This window comes from Suricata suricatta, chromosome 5 (assembly GCF_006229205.1).
Source record: "Suricata suricatta isolate VVHF042 chromosome 5, meerkat_22Aug2017_6uvM2_HiC, whole genome shotgun sequence".
Taxonomy (NCBI): Eukaryota; Metazoa; Chordata; class Mammalia; order Carnivora; family Herpestidae; genus Suricata; species Suricata suricatta.
The window spans coordinates 130,991,007-131,011,314 of NC_043704.1; the positions used below are offsets into that span (position 1 = coordinate 130,991,007).

The window sequence follows — 20,308 nt, forward strand, 5'->3', positions numbered from 1 at the left end:
CGCCGCGCTCGCCCCGACCCCCAGCCCCGCCGCCTGCCCCCTCCCCCGGGAGAGCAAACCCGGCGGCCTGCCCCGCCGGAGCAGCATCATCAAGGTAGGAGAGAGAAGGGCGCTCATCGTCCACCCCCAGCCGTTCCTGGGGTCAGTTTCCCCAGAGGGGAGTGGTGGTAGAAGGAGGGGGCTGTAAGAGGAGTCCCCTGCTAACGGGAACCACCGGTGCATGGGTGCTTGGGGGATTGGATGCAAACGGCATTTGGAAAGAATGGAGAGGTGATCCTTGATGTGCAGGGGGAGCTGTGCTCAGACGTTCCCAGTTGAACTTGGGGCTGTCACCTCTCCCAGTACTGGCCTGGAATTAGGGCCTGTACCTGGTCGGGCAGGACATTCTCTTCTGTGGTAGCCTTGGCTGGTAACAGACTGCCTGTAACGTGTCTATTGTATGTTAAAGACAGTGGTTATGTGAAAACATTTTCTTAAAAATCCCAAGGGGTGAACAAGCTTATTTAATAGGTTTCTTCTGCTCTGTATCTAGTTGCCTTGGAGGTTTTACATGGAGGGTGCAAAATCTCTGGTCACTCACTCACACAGAGAAATGGAGTTGGTTTCTGAACACAAATGAAGATTTCCGCTTTCTTAGGCTCAAAAGCACTGAGACATTACAGTTCTGCACAATTTAATCTTTTCCTTGCTGCAGTAGGCAGGCCTCCAGTTCTGTGGAAGTTCTTTTGAGCAGTTTGCTTGGTTTTGATATCTTTTGCATAGTGATACTTAACAGCAGAAAGTCAGCAATTGTTTTGTGCATTTCAAACTCAAGAAGTGATATTAGGAACTCCTCTGAGTTTGTGGTGGTTTCATTCTAATATTACATTTTGGTTTGCCGTGTAAAAATATTTCTCGTGACATGAAGTGAAAAAATAGTTGATGAGCTAAGAAGAGCGGAGCCTCAGGCAAGAGTAGCTCATTCTGCTTAAGTTCAGAGCAAGTCTGAAAACATTGCTTTCTGCAAATCAAGGGGTTACCAGGACAGGGAGCAGCAAAGCACATTGACAGAGCTGCACCCACCCTTCCTGTGGCTGATAACCCATGGGAGAGAGGGCAAAACAGGCCACAGTAAAGAGAATTGTCACTGGTAGCATTTGAAATTTAATTGGACCTACAGAAATCTTCCAAGTAACTGTGTAGTGTCTCATGGTGTTATCAGCTTCTGCAGTAATCTCGTGAAATATACCACCTTCCTACGGTCTGTAACAGGCAGTTGTGAAACTGCTTTTCGCTTTGTCATCTGTTTGTACAGTTTATGTCTGGGCAAGGGCACAAGCGAAGGGCTTAATGATCAAGTGTGTTAACTACCTGCAGTAGCGTTGAGAGTTTAAGGGAAGTAACATTTTTGCTGCATATCTGTCTTTTAAAAAGTGACTTAGATTTTCTTTTACTGTGTAGTTTCTGTTTCCATGAAAGTTGATTTCAACTATGTGTGATCATCAATCCTATTAAGAGAGTTATGTGTCAGATCTTGTTTTTATTGGTTACCAGATATTTGATTTTATTGATATTGCATTGTGGTTTTAATGAAATTTGGGGTGAAATTTCAGAGAAGATACCAGCCTACCTAATTTTGATTCTTCTTACCCAATTTGTTGGGGAGCATGTTTTTGTACTTTAAAAAGGAAAATCAAGTTTTATTGGGGTCCACGGTGGGATTCACATTGTAGTTTATTTAATTAAAGCAGCTATTTTAATTTTATATTCCGAATAGGAATAATGATGATTTGCCAATATTTCTGATATGTGGAATTGATAAATTGTTGTTGGATATCATTTCTTCATTGAAGATTCTAGAGGCACATGGGGAAATCATTAATTATTCAGCAGTCACTGGTTTTTGAATTTTGAAACTTTGAAAGATATCTTTGTCATTTTTTTTTTTTCTAATGACGGTAGTTGGTTTCTTGTTGGTAGAGTTGTATCCCTGGATACACACATTGCCAGGAACATATTAGGGGTTCAATAGATTGCTTCCTGAATGAATGGAGGAATGATAAGGAGGTACATACTTTCTCTAAGTTCTGTTAATTTCTAAAATTGGTTGTGTGGTGTTTACTAGTCTCATATCTTGTTCATTTTCTTATACTTCCTAAGATGACTTGATTTACTCCTTTTTCTTACATCTTTATCAATGTGCATTTTCTTAAACACACTTTGAAACTATGGAAATAAAGTTGAAAGTTGAGCAAGCCTGGGTTATAGGACGGGGTATGCTATATTTAAGTAGGTAAATACTTGGTATATTTCTTCTTGATTTGGTGCCTTGAAGGATCAAGATTTTAGAAACTTAGTGTGGTATTTTCTACAGACATAACAGTATCAAGACAATATTTTAATAGAATAAAGAGATCTTTAACATCAGATTTCATAAGGCAATGAATAGTATACAGACATTTTTGTCACATGAATGGCAGAAATTACTTCACCTTTGTTAAAAAAAACAGTAAAAAAAACTTAGTAGAAGCTCATGTAAAAAAAGCAATGGTGACATCTTTTCATTAGTTTCCTTATGGTCTTTTTGAATATAAGGGATGAGTTCAGTCAGGTGATGAAAATGTAGAGGTGGGAGTAGATGGGTAAGCAAGGTGATCATTGGGGGCTTGAGGTCATGGCAGGGAGTTTCTAGCTAAGGAACAGAGGCCAGTATTTATGAGGTTGCTTTAGTTGAAATGTTGGGCTTGTGAGCTCTGCCTGTTTCCTAGCTTTCATCTTCATTACCATCTTGACATTCCTCTTGTATGGGGATCCCCAAGTCAGAGGGGGAAATAACAGCCCATATGTGGTAAGCAGTGAGCACAGAAAGGGGGTAATTGCTGAGATGCTGGACATATGCAGAGATACACTGTGGGCTGGCCGGAATTATATTTCTCATTTAAAATCATTTCTTTGGAGCTCCATCTGTTTTGTAAATATGCTGTTGAGTAAAAAATTGTTGTAAAACTACATTTACTGCCAGAATAGATGCAGAGATCTATACTAAAGGGAACAGTGTTGATGAAGATTCAGAGTGAGCAGCCTCATAGAATCTTTTACAGATACATTGAGAAGAGAAATAAATCATGGAACTCCTCACCTGACTGACTTCTCTAGTTTTCCTTAGCTAATTGGAAATAATATTACACTTTTTAGATTATTTACTAAGACCCATTACCAAATTTTTAGGGAAGGAGCCATTATATTTGTCATCTTAAGTAATCTAGTAAACGAAAACGTCACTTTCATTTTCTCTTTCCATATTTCATTTCATCACACCATTCAGTACAGTCTACGCTTTCTTTTAAAATGGCTCATTTGGTCAATGTTTAGGCGACATCTATTTTTTTTTTTTACACATACCTCAATCCTTTAACTCAAAGACTTGGTCTAAAAATGTGAAGTAGCATTTAGGCCTTAGAATTCTTTCTCATTTTAGAAAGAAATGAAGTTAAAATGCCCATTAGTTTCAATGGCGTATTTTAATTAAAACTAATTGAATATTGTGGTTGGTATGTTTTAAAAGGTGATACAATTTGCTAAAAGTAAAATTCACTCTTGTTGGTGTCCAGTTCTATGAGATTTGACAAAAACACACATTCATGTAACTACCACCACAATCAAAATGTAAAATAATTCTGTTGCCCTTAAACAATTCTCCAAGTCCTTTTGTGTCTTCCCTCCTTCCCATGCCCGGGCTGTGGGAACCTCTGATCGTGGGTACTTTTTTAATAAGTAGGAAATATAGCCATTGCATTACTTTGTTAGTTAAAAGTAATAACAGCAGGTGCTATTTATTACACACTATGTGCAAAACCACATGGAAGATGCTTAATATAATTCTGTGACTTGGTCCTGCCCCCGCCATGGAGGCCGAAGAAAACCAGAGTTCAGAGGTTAACCACTTGCCTAATGGGCCAGAGCTGGTTTACCCCATTTTGGTATGGCTGCACTCCACTGCTCCCCAGATTACACAGACAGTTTGAAATTTTCTGTATAATTAAGGTAGCTCTGGTGGTTTGGAATGCCGGATTCGATTTTTCCCTCTAAGTGTAGGGGATATTGGAGGGAACCAACAGACTCTATTCCTGTTGGAAGAAGAAACTGAGAGATCATCTAGCCAGGCAGGTGTAGTTACCTATTGTGGCTGCTTGACCAGAGCCTCCACTGTCCTTGGGACAATGGTTTGATCTTGTCCAGGACAGCCCTTATTTTTCTTAATATCTTTATGTCATCATCACAGTATCATAGTGTGTAGGGGAAGCCCTTTTACTGCCTTTATACCTACATATATATCCCTGTGTCTCAATGCTGAGCACCCAAAGGTGGGGGAAGAAACAGACGTTTGCGTATATTATACATATTTAAACAAAATAATAAAAATGTACATGTGTGTATTATATTGGCCTGTGATTTAAATAAACTAGACTTTTTTGCAGGGGAAAACTGGGCTGTATTTATCAGTTCTGCAAGGATGACAGGTACTCAATAACCATTTCTTGAATTGGATCTTAAAAATGTCTGCATTTGGCTTTAGCTTTTGTTTGTTTGTTTGCTTTGAGTGGAGGGAAGAGAGAGACAACTGCATGCCCAGCAAACGTATGGAGATATCATAAATATCAAACAAACAGTAATTGGATCCCAAAGTGAGTTTGTGTGAATAGATAGGCAGACTGGATCATTTAGGTCAGAAAAATCTAATGCCCAATCAGCAGCTCTCCACCTCGCTTTGTACTAATGCATTTTGGGCCTCACAGGGTAACTGGTGAAAGGCCAGGGCGTGGCTGCTTGTTTCAGCCCACTCAAAGAGCTTTTGTCACAATTCAGAGTCCGGTTTTCAGGAGTAATCAGAGAGTATTAATTTTCATGCCCTAAAAATTACTTCCCCCCTTTCTTGTTTTCCAGCCTCTCCTCCAAACAGTCATTTGATCTGTGTTTTTTTGTTTTGTTTTGTTTTGTTTTCTTCACCAAATCCAAATAGACAACTGACAGGAAATTGTTTACTTTACTTTTTTAATTGCTGATCTTGGTCACTCAAGTCATTTTCTTAGAATGCTCTCTTCCAGAATCTGTTCAGTTCCTTTTATAGTTCTGTGTCTTCTGCAAGAGTGCTAAACCAGACTGTTCTTTTTTTTTTTTTTAAATACTTAAGTTACCCATTCCTCAGTACTCAACAGAATAGGGCAGTGTTACCTACAGCCTAAATGCAGACATAAATGAAGTATTTTCTCATCAGACTTTATTTTATACGTCTATATTCAAGAATAAGATGCTCTATTTCTTAATACCAAGTTCCGGCTGTCATCTATGAGACCTCTAGATTAGTTTGGTTGCCTTTTTATTTTATATTAATGGGATTCTGGAGTGCAAGGGATATTCAGATATTTTTTACCAGTTTACCAGAAACTGCGTTTGCAAGCTGCCTGAACAGCTTTTTTTTACTGATAATTGTGGTGGATCGAGAGGGTTGTGCTGGGCCTAAGAGTATTTAGTAGTGGCTCAAACAAATCACAGCCACCAGGGAAGTTGCAGGGGAAGCTATTTTCTTTATGTCAGAATAATTGCATAGCTTTAGAGTGCTCAAAGCATGTAATTAATCACACTGAGCTTTCGTGACAATTACGTGAGTGGCCCGGGCTGCTGGCAGGACACTTGGCAGCTGGCTAGTTCCCAGTGATAGGGAAGGGCAGGTGGCTAGGCACCACTGGCCACCAGGGTTTGGTCACCTGGCAGGGACAGTTAGGTAAACTGTGTTCTGGCTGATGTTCTCAGCTGGGCTGCACTCGGGTCCCGTGCCGCATGTCTGGATTATTCAGGAGGCAGAATAGTGGTGAGAAAAATAGAGGGTGTGGAGTGAGGTGCTCGGATCAGACTCTGGCTCCCTTGCTTCTTTTCTATGTGGCCTTGGGCAAGATATTTAAGTCTGTGTGTCTAGTTACATAGTCCCTAAAATGGAAAAAAAATTAAATCCCCCTTCATAGCGTTGGGGTGAAGATTAAATGAGATGATGTGTGTGTGAAATACGCAGAGCAGAGTATGGTGCCTAAGAAGCACTCCATAAACAGTACCTACTATGTTTGTTTTTGTGACTTTTAGTTTCTCTTACTTGGAGTTTATCCTGAGATGAGCAAACTCACTTAGCTCCATTTGAGTTGGAGATCCACCATGCCCGTTTTGGAAGTTTTGTCTTTTGAAATATGCAGAATGTACATTTCTCAGACATATTCTAAAGATGCTTTCAAAAATGATTTGTTTTGGTGCTTTTCTAAATCGTATGCCTCAGTGCAACTGTGCACATACCTCAGTCACCCCAGCTAAGTGACCGGAGGGCACTCAACATTGCTTTCATCCATACATCTTGATTTGCCCAGTCCAGATTTATACCTTTGGTCCTGAAAAAATTATTAAGAATGCCTCCTTTCCCTCTGAAAGGCATCCCAATTTGGATGATACATAATGTGGTCACCCTCCTGATGTGCTATGGTGAAGCCCTGTGTGACTGCTCTCCGTCCCCAACTTAGCCTGTAGATTTACACCTCTCCCTTCTCAGCCTGTGTGCTTTTCTCCTCTCTGTCATCTTCAGGGTCCTCCTCAGCTAATCACTTCTTGGAATGAATTGTTCCTCTCTGCCTTCCAACCACTGCTCTTTGTCTCTATACAGTCCCGTTTCTTTCTGCCTCTCGGGTAACTTGATCTTATTCGCCAAGAGTTTGCGAAGACATCTAGTTTAATGTCTTGTGGAAAGCATGTTTTTAAATATATACTTGTTGAATAAATGTGTGAGTGGTTGAATAAACAGACATGGATGGTGTAACTTACTTTAGGGGTTCAAAGACCATATTATTTAGATCTCAAATGGTTTTTTTTTTTAATTGAGGTAACCTTGGTATAAACATCATATTAGTGCCAGGTGTACATAATAATTTGATGTTTGTATGCACTACAAAGTGATCATCGCAGTAAGTCTAGTTGCCAGTCATCGCCATACAGTGGGTCCCCTTCACCCATGCTGCCTACCTCCCAAGCCTGTTCCCTTCTGATAGCCCCCAGTCTCTTCAGCGTATCTAGAAGCTTTGTTTTGTAATGTTTGTTCTTCTGCTTTTTGAATTCCACTTATAAGTGAAATTCTCTGGTAGTTATTTGTATTTCACTGTCTGACTTATTTCACTTAGCATAATAACTAAGCATAATTCAAGGTCCATTCATGTTGTCACAAATGGCAAAATTTCATTCTTTTTTTTGGCTGCATAGAGTTCCGTTGTATAAACAGTATCTTCTTTATCCTTTCATCCATCAGTGGACATTTGGGTTGTTTCTGTATCTTGGCTATTCTAAGTAATGGTGCATTGAACATAGGAGTACATATATCTTTTCAAGTTAGTGTTTTTGTTTTCTTTGGACAAATGCCCAGAAGTAGGATTACTGGATCATATGATAGTTCTGTTTTTAATTTTTTTTAGGAACCTCCATATAGTTTCCCAAAGTGGCTGCACCAATTTATATTCCTACCAACAGTGTGCAAGTGTTCCCTTTTCTCCATGTCCTCTACAGCACCTGTTATTTCTTATCTTTTTGATGATAGGCATTCTAACAGGTGTGCCATAGTATCTCATTGTGGTTTTGATTTACATTTCCCTGATAACTAGTGATCCTGAACATCTTTTCATGTGTTTGTTGGCCTGTATGTCTTCTTTGGAAACGTGTCTATTTAAGTCCTCTGCCCATTTTTTATTTGATTATTATTATTATTATTATTATTATTTTTACTATTGATTATATGAGAGTTTTAAAAATGTATTTAAGATATTAACCTCTTATCAGATCTATCATTTGGAAATATTTTCTAGTATTCACTAGGTTGCCTTTTCATTTTGTTGATGCTTCCCTTCACTGTGTACAGGCTTTTGAGTTTGATGTCGTACTGCTTATTTATTTTTGTTTTTGTTGCCTTTGCTTTTGGAGTCAGATATAAAAACAATTGACACCAACACCAGTGTCACAGAGCTTATTGCCTATGTTTTCTTCGAGGAGCTTTATGCTTTGAGGTCTTAAATTTCACTCTTTAGTCCATTTTGGGTTGGTTTTTCTGTATGGTATAAGATAGTGGCCTAGTTTCATTCTTTTGCATGTGGCTGTCCGCTTTTCCTAACACCATTTATTGAAAAGACTGTCCTTTCCCCATTGTGTATTCTTGGCTCCTTTTCATGTATTAATTTACCATATATGTGTGGGTTTATGTCTGGGCTCTTTGTTCTGTTCTTTTGGTCTGTGTGTTTGTTTTTTGTTTCAATATTTTTGATTATTATAGCTTTATTGTATAGTTTGAAATCAGGGAGTACGATACCTCTAGCTTTGTTCTTTCTCAAGTTTGCCTTGGTCATTTGGGGTCTTTTATGGTTCCATACAAATCTGAGAATTACTTGTTCTAGTTCTGTGAAAAATGCCATTGCAGTTTTCATAGTGATAATGTTGAATCTGTAGAATGCTTTGGGTAGTATGGACATTTTTGTAAAAATTTTTTAGTTTTCTAAAAATTTTATTTACATTGAGAGAGAGAGACACAGAGAGATAGAGTGAGCACGAGCATGAGCAGGAGAAGGGCAGAGAAAGAGGGAGAGAGAGAATCCCAAGCAAGCTCCTTGCCGTCAGTGCAGAACCCCACATGGGGCTCCATCTCACAAACTGTGAGATCGTGACCTCAGTTGAAATCAAGAGTCTGATGTTTAACCCACTGAGCTGCCCAAGTGCCCTGGGTAGTATGGGCATTTTAATAATATTAATTCTTCCAATCTAAGAGCATGTAATATTTTCCATTTATTTGTGTCTTTATTCAATTTCTTTCTTCAGTGTCTTACAGTTTTCAGTGTACAGGATTTTCATTTCCTTGGTTATGTTTATCTTTAGGTATTTTATTCTTTTTGATGCAATTGTAAATGGGATTAAAAAAATCTCTTTTCTGATAGTTCCTTATTAGTATAAAGAAATGTAACAGATTTCTGTATATTGGTTTTGTATCCTGCAACTTTACTAAATTCGTTCATTCTAACAATTTTTCAGTGAAGTCTTCATGTCATCTACACATAGGGACAGTTATACTTCTTCCTTGTTAGTTTGGATGCTCTTTCTTTTTCTGGTCTACTTGCTCTGGCTAGAATTGTCAGTACTGTGTTGAATAAAAGTGTTAAGAGTCGGTATCCTTGTCTTGTCTCTGATCTTAGCAGAAAAGCTTTCAGCCTTTCACTGTTGAGGATGAGGTTAGCTGTGGGATTGTCAAAAATAGCCTTTATTGTGTTGAGGTATACATTGCATCTATACCAACTTGAGAGTTTTTTTCATAAATGGCTGTTGAATTTTGTCAAATACTTTTTCTGCATTAAGATGATCTTGTAATTTTTCTCCTTGTTTTTTTAAAAGTGGAGCATCATGTTGATTGATTTGTGGATGTTGAATTATCCTTACATCCCAGAAATAAATCTCACTTGATCATGTTGTATGAACCTTTTAATGAATTCCTGAATTTGGTTTGCTAATATTTTGTTGAGCAGCTTTGCCTCTCTGTTCGTTAGGGATATTGGCCTGTAATTTTATTGTGGTGCTCGTTAGGTTTTGGTATCAGGGTAATGCTATCTCGTAAAATGAGTTTGGAAGCATTGGTTATATTCAGATTTTCTATTTATTCATGATTCAGTCTTGAAAGATTGAATGTTTCTAGGAATTTATCCATATCTTCCAGAGTTGTCAACAGTTCAACAATTTGTTGGTGTGTAATTATTCACAGTAGTCTCTTAGGATGTTTTGTATACTTATGGTATCTGTTGTAACTACTCTTTCCTTTCTCTCATTGATTCGTTCATTCATTCATTCATATTTGTAGAGAAAGAATGCAGGCAGGGAAGAGGGGCAGAGGAAGAGAGAGAATCTTAAGAAGGCTCCAGGCTCATCAGAAACCCCGATGTGGGGCTTGATCTCATGACCCTGGGGTCATGATTTGGACTGAAACCAAGAGTTGGATGCTTAGCCAACTGAGCCACCTAGGTGCTCCTCTTTCATTTCTGACTTATTTGAGTCTTTTGTCTTTTTTTCTTTGTGAGTCTAGCTAAAGATTCATCAATTTTGTTTATCTTTTTAAAGAACCACCTGTTAGTTTCATTGATGATTTCTAATTTTTTTTGGTTCCTATTTCATTTATTTCTGCTCTGATCTTTATTTCCTTCTTTCTACTAACTTTGGGCTTCATTTTATTCTTTGTCTCATTCGTTTGGCATAAAGTTGGATTATTTATTTGAGATTTCATGTTTCTTGAGGTAGGCCTGTATCACTATCAACTTCCCTCTTAGAACTGTTTTTTACTGCATCCCATAGATTTTGGATTATTGTCTTTTAATTTTTGTTAGTTTTAAGGAATGCTTTGATTTCTCCTTTGATTTCTTTGTTGAAACATTGGTTGTTCAGTATCATGTTGTTTAATCTCTATATATTTGTGATTTTTCCAGTTCTTTTCCTTTTAATTGATTTTAACTTTCATTATCATTATGATCTGGGAAGATGCTTGCTGTGATTTCAGTCTTCTTAAATTTATTGTGATGTTTTGTGGCCTAACACATGATCTATCCTGGAGAATGTTCAGTGTAAACTTGAGAAGAATGTGTATCCTGCTGCTTTTGTATGGAATGTTTTGCATGTATCAGTTAATATATCTCTATATCTATCTGGTCTATCCATCTAAAATCTATTATCCATCTGGTCTGAAGTGTTGTTTAAGGCTAGTGTCTCCTTATTGATTTTCTGTCTGGATGATTTATCCATTGATGTAAATGGTGTGTTAAAGTCCCCTACTATTACTGTATTGCTGTCAATACAGTATTATTAGATGCTGTATTGCATCTATTTTGGGTGTATTAATATTTACAAATCCTTTCTTGGATTGGTATATTTATTATTATGTAGTGCACTCCCACTTTTTTTTGTCTTTTATGGTATTCTTTGCTTAAAAGTCTATTTTGTCTCATATTAAGTATAGCTGCACTAATTTTTTTTTTTCTCGTTTACGTGGAAGATCTTTTTCTTTCTACTAACTTTTGGTGTGTGTTCTTAGATCTGAACGGAGTCTCTTATAGGCAACATATGAATGAATCTTATTTTTTAAAAATCTGTTCAGCCACTCTGTCTTTTGATGGGAGAATTTAGTCCATTTACATTTGAAGTAATTATTTATAGGTATGTACTAATTGCCATTGTTTTCTGGCTGTTTTTGAGATCCTCTCTGTTTCTTCTCCTTTTGCTCTCTTCCTTTATTGTTTGATGCCTTTCCTTAGTGTTATGTTTAGATTGCTTTCTCATTATCTTTTATGTATCTACTATAGGATTTTGCTTTGTGATTATCATGAGGTTCACTTACAACAGCCTATAAATCAATCTATTTTAAATTGATGGCAATTTAAATTTTAACACATTCTAAACTCTACATTTTTACTCTTGCTTTCTATGTTTTATGTTTTTGATGACATTTTATCTTTTTATTTTGTGTATCCCTTAAGTAATTATAGTTAATTTTACTACTTTTGTCTTTTAACCTTCATACTAGCTTTGTAAGTGACTAATCCACTACTTTTTAAAAAAACATTTATTTCTTTTTGAGAGAGAGAGAGAGAGAGAGAGAGAGAACAAGCAGGGGAAAGGTGAGGGCAGAGGAACCTACGTGGGCTCTGCGCTGACAGTGGCAAGCCCAGCGAGGGGCTTGGAATCATGAACTGTGGGATCATGACCTGGGCTGGAGTTGGACTCTCCACCAACTGAGCTGGGCAGGCACCCCGTTAATCCATTACTTTTACTGTATATTCGTCTTTACCTGTGAGGTTTTTACTTTTATGGTTTCTTGTTATTACTTATTCACTTTTCATGTTAAAGAAGTCCCTTTAACATTTCTTGTAAGGCTGGTTTATGGTGATAAACTCCTTTAGCTTTTGCTTATCTGGGAAACTCTTTTCTTTTCCCTTCAATTCTTCAATTCTGAAGGATGATCTTGCCTGGTAGAATATTCTTGGTTGGAAGTTTTTTCTTTTAGCATTTTGAATATATCATGTCACTCACTTCTGGCCTGAAAAGTTTCTGTTGAAAAATCAGCCAATAGTCTTATGCATATTCCATTGTATCTAAAAGTTGCTTTTCTCTTGCTGCTTTTAAGATTCTATCTTTTACTTTTGACATTTTAATTATATTTCTTGGTATGGATATCTTTGGGTTTATCTTATTTGGAACTCTCTATGATTCCTGAACCTGGATTTCTCTTTCTTTCCTCAGATTAGGGAAGTTTTCAACCTTTATTTTTTCAAATAACTTTTATGCCCGTTTCTTTCTTCTCCTGTGACCCCTATAATGTGAATGTTATTCTGCTTGATGTTGTTCCATTGATACCTTAAGCTATCTTTACTTTTTAGAATTATATTTTTCTTTCTGTGGCTCTGTTTCAGTGAGGTCCATGGCCCTGTTCCAGGTTGGTGATTCTTTCTTCTGCTTCATCTAGTCTGCTGTTGAACCCCTCTAGTGTGTTTTTCAGTTCAGTTATTGCATTTTTCAGCTCTTTGACTTTTGTTCAGTACTTTCTTGTATTTTTTACTTCTTTGCTGAAGTTCTCATTGTGTTTGTTCTTCTCCTGAATTTGGCGAGCATCTTCACGACCATTACTTTGAATCTCTTTATCAGGCTGTGGAGAGTGCTGAGGGTGCACTCCCATGTGGCTTTAGTGATATTGGGGAAGAGCACTTGTGATAGGCCATGCCCACAGCTCTAGAGATACAGGAGAAGATCGTTGGGATGGGGCATACTGGCAACTTTAGCAAGGTTGTATCTATGCATGTCCACCTGACCTAGCGAGATGGAGGAAGAGTGCAAAAATGGTGCTCATCAGCGCCTCTGTCCCCACAGAACCCCACTTGGTTCCAGCCCCTCTGGCAGATGCTTTATGATTAGAAAATAAATCTCCTTCATGTATTATCCACTTACTTTTCAAACTACTGCCTTTGTGCTGGCCCTAGGGATGAGCAAATCTATACATAAGCTGCTCAAAATGAGTATCTCAGATTCCCACAGACCCCTTGGGACCCCTGGACATAAGCCCTGTTTATTTTCAAAACCAAACATTTTGGGGACCTCATCTTTCCCGTGAAGGTCCCAAGGTTTGGTGTGCCTGATGTAGGGAATGATGCTCTTACTCCTTAGGGAAAGGCTCTGGATGTATGAGGTTCCTCCCCCGCCCCGCCCCCTCACTGTGGGTTGCTATACTAGGGGTGGACTTTTTGGCAAGACCCTGTCCTTCTGCATCTTCCACCCATCTTGATGTGGTTCTATTATCTCTTTCCGTAGAGGGGTTTGTTAGGCTAAGGTTTCAGAAGGAATTATTCCATATATAGCTGTAGATTTGGCATTAAGTGGAAAGAGGTAGTTTCAGAATCTTCCTATACTGCCATCCTGGACCTCCTCCAACTCCAGTTGGTTTTGATTGAATATAAAACTCAGTGGGCTGTGTACTTCAAAGAAGAAATTTATTTCACGTACATAATTTTGGAAACAATCAAATGGAAGGAAATACCTTCATTTAATTTAGATCCAGGAATTTGGTTGGTTCAAGAATTGTTCTGCAAGATGTTAATATAAATGATCTACCCCTTTTGTGCCCTTGAAATCAGAAAAGACCATTGAAAATTTCCTTTAATTTTGTTCTGCTATCAAACTTGAAAAAGCGTGGCAAGAGATCCTAACTTTTTGTTAAAGCATTTAATCTCTTTTCTGGTATTTGGTTTCTTTAAGTGTTATCTATAGTTTCTGCTTAATTTTAGGTTTTTTTAAGGACCTGCATTACTTTTTATTGTCACTAATACTGGATTGTCAAAAGAGATTCACTGGGAAGTGCTGCAGAATTAATAGTAAAAAAGAAAATACGTAAAGAATGTAGACTACTAATAGGCAGAATTGTAGAAGTAGGATCTTTAATCCCTCAGCGTATTTTGTCATACAGTGTTAGATGAAATTCTACCTTTTGTTGTAACTCAAGGATTGTGTGTATAAGGGATACTAAGAAGTGCTTTGTATGCATCATCTCATGCAAATCTCCCCACAGCCTGCAAGGAGACATTATCATTTCCTTTTAACAGACAAGGAAACTCAAACTCTTTCCTCAAGGTTTGGGAATTTCCAAGCAAGGTCACAGAAATTTTAAGAGCCAAAGCCCACGTGAGACCAGGTTTAATTGACTTGAAAGCCCACGCTTTGAACTACTCATCACCCACTTTCTACTTTATCTTCTGAAATGTATCTTTGACGTTTTCCTTTTTTCTCCTGTTTGCCTAAGGCATTCTGACTCCTTGATCATGGCAGTTTCTACAGTCCTAAAATAGATAAGTGATTTTTAGGAAATTTTGGCCTTTTGTGGCTGAACCTTGGGATGAAGCCAATATGTGCCTAATCAACAAAAAGCCATAGTGCTAGTCCTGTCCACCATAGATTTCTGTCTCATCCACAAAGCCAGGATTTTGTCTTTTTCCTCTCTGCTCTCCTATGATGGATTTGAAAAGTTCTTAGGAAGGAGGTCATTTTCCTTTCTTGTTTCTTTTTTAACAAAATGCTGGTTTACAGGTATTCACTTTTTAGAGTACTAGAAAGTAAAGCAGATGGTAATTAGTAACAATTGTTTTTAGGTGAGCTTCTTCTAATAGTGTCTATCCCTATTATTGTTTTGGAATTGTCAAATAATTATGAAATAATTGAATGCATTATTCCTTACAACATATTACTAAGAAATCAGTATTCAGGTATTTTCATGGAGCAGGCTAAATATAGTAATGTGTAAATAGTAATAGCCAGCAACCAAGCAGCTGGATTTAAAGGTAATTAATAATGTAGATTCATGGGATATTTAGAATGGAAAGAGATTATATAAAATTCTTTTGTAGTTAGAGATACACAAGGCTGTACTGATTAGTACATTTAGCTCCTGGCGATGGTTGAGTTCATTTATTTGCATATTAGCATAACAGAATTGGAAAAAATTTGTTATGTAATGCTGCACTGTATGAGTATTAATAGAACAAGATGTGGTCTTCCAAACGGCTATTTTTGAGAATTTGTTTTTTGCTATATATAGCTGCATGTGTACTCATGCTACACTTGTGCATGTGTATACTCTGAAGACTTTATAAATAATAATAATTAAGAGCAAGTCAAATAATGTAGTGGTAGGTTGACATGAGTCCTGTCTTGTAAGAGACTGATGGGTAGCAGGTGTCAGTTCTTGAAATTGAAAATGCCCAGGAAGGGGTAGGCCCTTTTTTTATGAGCATTGCTGATGAAGCCTCTATTGCTCTTGACCAATTAGCGCGGCCACAGAGGGTACGTGACCTCATTTGCAGTTACCATTAGAATCACAAGCCATAGGACTCTCTCCATATGGAGAGAGTTTCCTGCTATCTTTTATTTTTCATTTTCCTTCTGAGCTCTGATATCCTGTGGGCATAGTAGATGTGATTTTTCAAATAGTTCATATGGTTTAATGTTTCTTATTGAAGGAAATACAGTGATTAACTTAGATTTTTATTTCTATCAATCCATGCTAATAGCCCATATAAATATCTAAAAAATTATTCAGATGTTTCATATTGGAACTCATAGAATTCCTGATATAATGCCAGTTTTAAGGATGTGTTTATCTTTGGAGTTTTCGATGGTTTATTGAAAGAGATCTGCTCAAGGCTTTTCCTAGTTTATATTTATTATCATAAATTTTGTATATATTAAAAATAACATTAGAAGTAGAATTGTTATGACATAGGATATGTATATGTTTAGCTTTAGTAGATATTATCATGTAATTTTTCACCCACCAGGTTCTGGTTGCTCTAAATGCTTTCTAACACAGTATTATTATGTAGTAGTTCCTTACAGTGGCTTTTAAGTTGCATTTCCCTGATAACTAAAGATGTTGGACACCTTTTCATATGTTTTCTTCCCCCTTTGGATATTTTCCTTTGTTCAATGCCCATTTAAAAAGTTGGGCTTTTATCTTTTAAGACATGATAGGACTTCTTTACATTTTCTGGATATGTCTTTTGTATGATAACAGATATTTAAAATGGCTTCTAGTATGTGAGTTGTTTTTTCTTTGTCTTAATGCCAATTCTTAATTTTAATGAATCCAATTTATCAATATTTTCCTTTATGGTTATTGTTTTTGTGTCATGTTTAAGAAACCTTTATTTAGCTTAAGACCATGTAGATATTCACTTATGTAATTTCTAGAACCTTTATTTTCACAGTTACATCTACAATATATCTGGAATTTATTTTTGTATATGATGTGAGATAAGGGTCAAGATTTTCTTTCCATATAAATATCCAATTAATTAATTTAGCACCATTTATTTGAAAATATCATTATCCCCCCATTGTATTGGCTTGGCCCTTCATCATAAAGCAAGAGACTGTGTATGTGTGGGTCTGTTTTTGGAGTCTATTTTGTTACATTGGTTTCTTTGCCTATCCTTCTGTTTATACCACACTGTCTTTCTTACTAGTTATATAGCAAGTATAGACCCAGACGCACTAGATTCAAAGGTATGTACAACAATGCTTACATAGCAGCATTAATTGTAATGCCCCAAACTGAAAACAACTCAAAATGCACATGTTGTAAAATAGCATATCATACAATGGAATACTTTAAAGAAGAAAGACAGGAAGAAAGAACAAAATGAACAGATAACTGCTACATATATCCCACCAGTGTCTCAAGCATATTGGTAAAGGAAAGACACCAGAGGTAAAGCAATACATATTGTAGGATTCCATTTATATAAATGCAAAAGCAGGCAGACTAATTTGTGGTGATAAAAATCAGAATAGTGATTACATTTGAGGCTAATGACTGGGAGGTGGACCAATAATAATTTTTGGGTGCTGCATGACAATAATTTTTGGCCCATGGATCTGCAGTGATTTTGTGAGTGGGCACTTTGTAAAAATCCATTGAAGTGTATACACTCATGATTATTCTGGAGGTACATAATACATCAATAAATAGGTGGATTTGAACAAGTCCATTGTGAAAATTAATCAAGCTCAGTTGCTTTATTGGCTACTTCACTCTGCAGTAGGTGACAGCCGGTGCCTTTCACAGGGTACTTCAGTCTGCTGATCAATACGCAAACCGTCTTTCAGCTGCAGTGGAGCCTTTGTGCCCTGGGGGACCTGGCAGGAGTCCTGAGCCAGTGAAGGTGCAGAGGGCAGGTAGAGGGAGGGGCGGCCTGCTGGGGCAATGTGAAGACTCTCTCTTCCCGGACTGTATGGAGGGCACATAAGTAGCTAGACCTGGGTGGGAAGGTGACCCAGTGGTGAAGGGTGTTTTGGTCATTGGAGTAATTCTTACACTATTGTGATTGCTGGGAGTTTTCATGACTTGTTGGTGTCGTGTTGAGCGTCTTAATCTCTTCAGGTGCGCTCGGAAGGTTTAATATTCGAAAGTGTGCTACTCATACAAGACTCTGAGAACCACTCATTTGTGGAGCACCTGTTCTCTGCATGACAGTTTTCTAGATTGCGCTTTTTGATCTCAGAAGCTGTTAGCAAACAGAAACTAGTTATCCAGGTCTTTACGGCAAAAGTGAGAGTTGGCCGATCACCTCCGAATGCCTAGAATCCCAGACAGTCAAGCATATGCTTTTAGCTCTACTGAACACTTACCTTGTCCCATCTGAAGACTCTTCCAGGTGGGGAAACACCAAATCTTTAAATGGGTCATTTTAGGACACCAGAATTAAATCTGGCTTCTAAAACTAATAATGTGTAGATCTACTCAAGTCCAATTAAATCAGAATTTTGGGGGGTTTCCTAGAGTGCCCTGGGAGATTTTAAGGTGTAGCTAGGGTTACGAACAGCTGTGAAACCTTTCTCCTACATTAGGTCTTCGCTGCATTTCGCTCTGTTAGAGAGGAGAGGATGGGCAGCTCCCGGATTCCGCAGGTGGCAGACAAGTGGTGATCCTGGGGCTGGTACAGCGGGTAGGACACCTTCAGCTGCCTCGTAGGAGCTTTCCTGTCAGGAGCTGAGCTGTCCTTCTTCTGAGGGGATAAAAAATACTGGAAGGGGAAAAATTCCTTAGTCAAATCTGGAGAAACAGATTTTTTTTTAGGTACAAAAATGATAGTCTATACTGTGTACTAATCATTTTACCATAAGATTGTGTTTTTGATCCAAGTAAAGGAATATGTTGTGTCAGTTCCCCGCAAAAGCCTGGGTTGGTTATTTGGAGCATTAATCTACCTGGATTAATCCTCACTGTGCAGCACTACTTCCTCATCCATCTCTTGGCTCTTTTCTATCCCTCATAAGACAAAGGACATCCGTGCGCCTATGACATTCTGCATGTGGAGGGAGAACCTCCCTGCTGGGAATATTTTTTAGGAAGAATTAATTTGACGCATGAGCACTATTTCTAGAGATCAGTGGTTGTACATCTCAGATTTTGTTGAAAGGAGTCTTTACCTTTCCTTTAAGCACCTCATCTTGTGTTTAGGTGGCATTTTCAGTCACGGAAGATTATAAATCGACACTTGTGATTCAGGTATCTATTTGCACGTGTAACTTATGCTGGGAGGAAGAGAACTAATCCAGTGACGCTTCAGCGCACCCCACTGTGGCTGGCTGACAGGCTGGGCTGGTATGTCATGACCTTTGGGTGAACGTCTACTTTCTGAATGCTGTGGCATTTTCTTCTCGCCACACAGCTCCTTGCGGTCAAGAAGAATAGCCATTGAACTCCCAGAGCATCTGTAAAATACATTTTATTGGCAGCAAAACGGTAACACGAAACTATCCCGTGTCGCATAGTCATGGCCTTACGTACACACCAAGTAACTTTCCTCCTTCACTTGGTTGCTCTGTTAGCACATGATCATCATTCACATTTATTCTGTCAGGTCAGTTTCTTTCTCTGTCACAATAGCATGGGTGAATTTCCAGCAGAGAAGCTTGTGTCCGCTCCTCCTGGGTAGCCCTGCAGAAGAGAAGAATCTGACAGGAGGGCCGAGTCTCTGGGGACTCTGGTCTCTAGAGGATGGAGGAGTCCCCACAGTTTGGCGGGAGACGAGTGTTATGGTGCCTTCCTGATCATGATGAGGGCCTGCTTATTAATACATACACTTTAATGAGTAGTTTAATTTTCTTCTTTATAACTGGGAGGAACAATAAAAATGAACTCTTAACATTTTTGGGGAGGAAAGCCTATAATCTTTTTGTGAAAATTTGGTACTCTGTAGTATTTACCAAGCAAAGAATCTGTAAGGAAAAAAATTCTTTCCTACAGCATAATTAGCCAGATCTTCTTACCCATCTTCTTTGTTAGGGAAGAAAGTATTGTTGAACGTTTTTAAATAGTCAAATGGCCCTTTTGTCCGAAGAATAGCTGCCATTGAGGAACGCTGTCCCCGAGGGGCCTGGAAACAAGAAAGCGAAACAGAGTGTGAGAAGCGAGAAGCAGGGCTCATGGGGCTCTGCTGGGCTCCTGACTTCAAAGTAGACTAGAGGCATCCTTTCTGGGGCAGTGCCCTGACCCACCGCATTTATCCTGTTTTCATCATTACCAGATAGCGAGGTAAAAAACAAAGAGGAAGGTGGCTTAGAAGATATCACCAAGTAACAGGGTGTGAGAAAGCTCCTGTCCCTAGAGAGAATTCAGCAGCTCCTGGGCCCACCATTCCTGGGAACAACAGGGGCCACTGGATCCATTGGTCATGCTCCGAAAGAGAGCTTTCAACCTATTCCCCACTGGGCTCTAGATAGGGAGAGATGTCCTTGTACACAGGTTGGAAGAGATTGCTTGTGGCTAGAGGTGCCACCCAACTATGCAAGGGTAGGGATGGTGGGGGTAGGTGGGTGCCAGAATCAGTATCTCAGTGTCCCTTAATCCACTGGTGGCACACAGTGGTGTGCCAGGGACACTTGGGCACATTTATCAGGAGGCTGTGTTTTAATGGTGATGGGAAGGAGAACAGAGGTGTAAGGAAAGAGACAGGTGGCTCTGGGGTGCTCCGCCTCTGTTGCTGTTGAGGGGATGTCCCCCATAAAGAGCTCCAGGAGCTAATGTGGTAGATTGAAGCTTAGCCCCACGGCATGCTAGGGAGCCGTGGCCTGTGTGCAAACAAGAATAGTAGCCAGGTTAGCCTGGCTTGTGGATGTGAGAACTGGACAAGAGAGAGCGAGAGGAGCAGTCTGGCAACTACGGTTACAGGAAGGCCAATTTCAT

At 38.6% G+C, this 20,308-nt stretch overlaps 1 protein-coding gene across 1 annotated transcript in view; it reads left to right on the plus strand.

Annotated features, from left to right (window-relative positions):
* Positions 1–17: 17 nt before the first annotated feature.
* The window catches only part of PLCL2 (phospholipase C like 2), a 268,303-nt gene continuing 248,012 nt past the window's right edge, over positions 18–20,308 (plus strand). The window contains exon 1 of the mRNA XM_029940338.1: positions 18–94. The gene's annotated coding sequence lies outside the window, so the exon portion shown is untranslated. The remainder of the gene's footprint in view (positions 95–20,308) is intronic.